We start from the raw sequence: 3467 nt of genomic DNA on the forward strand, positions 1-3467 counted from the left end.
TCCAGGAGTATATATATATATATATATATATATATATATATATATATATATACACTATTAATGAATTGCTTATGCATGTTGGTGAAGGCGGATCGCTCGCCAATTGTACCGCCTCCATTTTTCCCTTTTTTTTTTTTAACAGGGTGTACCAAAGCTCTCCCGTCCGCACTGATTTTCGACGATGTTATAAGTTGCGCTAGGGACCGCATCTACCTTCTTTCGAAGTTAGCACGCAACTACGCTGTTATGCGGCGGCTCGTTTCGGCCCATTCAACACCTGTCCTTCAAGTGTAACGAGCGAGTTCAAATGGCTCAGAGCACTATGGGACTTAACATCTGAGGTCATCAGTCCCCAAGAACTTAGAACTAGTTAAACCTAACTAACCTAAGGACATCACACACATCCATGCCCGAGACAGGATTCGAACCTGCGACCGTAGCGGTCTTGCGGTTCCAGACTGCAGCGCCTTTAACCGCACGGCCACTTCGGCCGGCAACGAGCGAGTAACGGAGTTTATATTTCATACCTGCCACAGCAAATTTGTGTTCGTGGTGTCTCTATTCTAATTCGAACGTTTGACTTACGCTATACGTATTCGTTTCGGAATATCGTTTCTACGTCTTCCGTTAACTATACGTGGATAACATTATGAAGATATTTAATAACATTTGTGAAATACAACTTTGTTTGCGGAAAACATAATGATCTTCGAAGTCGCCAGTTTTTCCACGACAAACGACTTTCAACAACTTATTATATGCATAATTGTTGCAACTGATTGCTGGGAATTATATATATATATATATATATATATATATATATATATATATACAAAAAACAAATACTAAAAAAAAAAAAGGTTGCATGGCGCGAGACTCGATCCGGCGACCTTCGGATTACGAGCGCGAGCGCTTACCGCTGCGCCACGACGCTGTGGAAAATTATTAATCGTAGAGAGTACTTCTCGGCAACGGTTTCTTTTAACTGTCCATTTTCTCGACAACGGCTGAGAAGTCCATCTTGGTGCTTTGCCACATTACACCTTTGGCCATGAGCCTTTATTATGCGCAGTATGAATCGAATCTGAATTTCACAATTGGCGGCCTCCTCTTGTGAGCAGTTATTTTAATCCTGTCTGCGTGCTGATTTGAGTCAGTCGGTTGGGACGGCGCAGCGAGGCCAGGCATGGACAGCTGGCGGCGTGCATGCGCTGTCGGATCGTGGTGCTCTAGCTGCGAGAGCGACAAAGTTAGTTGCCCACCGAACCTGGACACTGAAGTTGAGTGATCAGTTAACCTGTTATGAAACCTCAGCTACTGTGACATCTCTTGTTTCATTTGCACGTTGTTGCGCCCTGGGCCATTCGGGCTAGCAGCAATGTGTGGTGTGTTGGAGCCGGCGAAATCTTGCAGCCGTCTTCCTATATTGTGATTAATTATTAAATTGGCTGTTACTTACCAGTGAAGTGCACCAGCGGTATTTTCTGCCCAGTTACCTGTCCTGGTCGTTAGCGTAGTTTTCCGGCAGTGTGCCTTTCCTCCTCATGTTGATGCTGTCCGGCACGGCGTGTAGTTCGACAGCCTTTTAATTTCTTTTTCGTATATTGCTTAGAGTGGTTTTTGTTCCGTTGGCTGTTTTTAGACGCCAATTTCTGAAGACGTAGCGCTGTTCGTATCCTCGTCCTCTGCTGATATTTTCCATGGTTGTGCCGTTGGTCGGATGGAAGGGAATTGGTTAAATTGTTGGTCGGTCCTTGGGCCGTCCCTAGTTTGGGTTGCCATCCGATTATTTAACTTCAAATCTTGGCTGCCTGTCTCAGCTCACCTTATGTTAGAACTACCTTCTCAGGCCGACCCTTGGAATACATCTGAGCACTACTTGTTCTGTTTGTTTTAGGTTGTGATTTTCATTTTAGTTTGAAGTATTGTGCAAGGCCTTTGGCCGTGTATTAATTCTGTCGTTTTTAAATTTTACGTAAAGGCCTTCAGCCGTGTTAAATTAAAATTTTGAAGATTGATTTTTTTTAAAAAAGAAAGAAAAAATTGTTTTCCTTAAAATCGGTTCTGTCTGAAATTGTTTGTAATCCAGGCCATACGCAGTTAGTTGTTTGCTGTGGTTTTGGGCCTGCAGCCCAGAAAGCATCTCAAGTTCTTTAACTAGGCCTTCAGCCGTATTGTTTAATTGTGATCTCTTAAAGCAATGTGTAAATGAGTGGTTCTTAGAAAAATAAAGCTGTGTGTTTGATTGTGCAACTCACAGTAACCGTTTACGGCCACATCCACAATCATAACCTTATCCTGTGCGCTCTCTGAGTACCTACCAACCTGGTTTCAGTAAGAAACTTGGCTAACTCATGCCACTTACTCGTGCGATTGCGCGGGAGGTAATGTGCGGCTCAAATGCAGCAGCAGCAGGAACATTAATTTCACCTTCTTCTGCCATCATTAATTTCCTTCTATTACTTTGTCTGTTTGAAGGGTTTGATAAATAACTACCGAGATGGATAACCTCTATTGGGATATCTTCCCACATACACCGTACAAGAACGGACTGCATACTGCGTACACTCTCGCTGCACCATGAGCATGTCGGCTTTTTCTACATTGGCAAATCCCATCGCCTACTCACCACCTACTGCTTGGGGCGTCACACACTAACTGGCTAGTAAGTCGCAGTGCACTCAAGGAACGTACAAGCAGCCTGTAAGAAAACACAACAACATCGTTTCAGCAACTAGGTAGGTTGAATGGCACAAACAAGTGTTGGTGTGGAAATTTTGTCAAAATACGGTATCTCGTCTACAACGAGCAATAGAATCCTGCAGCAGACACCACTGACATTCTAATTTACCCTGGTTTTAGTTTGTTAATGTCAATAGGCAGTGTTCTATTTAAAGAAGAGTATATTTTCGAAGTATTATTACAATCTGTTCATTTGCTAACAATACGATCCCCCGTATACCAGTCCATTCTGTGAAAACCGCACATCAATAGCATTTTCACAATTTTTGCGGTGTAAGTTGTAGGTGATTCGACCTGGGTTAGTCTGCTGCACCTACCGATGCCATTTTATGCAACACGCAATGTTATACCTGGACTTCATAAACAACGTGCGAAATTTTCGTATTCTCTGCCTCGCTACGCACAAACTATCATTCCTACAGCAACAAAGAACGGGAAATTTTTGTACGAAATTTAATGTAGTTAAATTTTGTACTGCCATACTCAGTCCCCACACGTCCGGATTTCTTGAAACATGTTCGTGGCACTGCTTCCTATCACTGTGCAAAAAAATCGCGACTGCACGAATTATTTCCCATATTCGACTTTTTTTGGTCTTCACTAACTGCCCTTATTAAAATGGTTCAAATGGCTCTGAGCACTTTGGGACTTAACATCTGAGGTCATCAGTCCCCTGGAACTGAGAACTACTTAAACCTAACTAACCTAAGGACATCACACACATC

Source organism: Schistocerca serialis, chromosome 8, assembly GCF_023864345.2.
Source record: "Schistocerca serialis cubense isolate TAMUIC-IGC-003099 chromosome 8, iqSchSeri2.2, whole genome shotgun sequence".
In the NCBI taxonomy this organism is placed as follows: Eukaryota; Metazoa; Arthropoda; class Insecta; order Orthoptera; family Acrididae; genus Schistocerca; species Schistocerca serialis.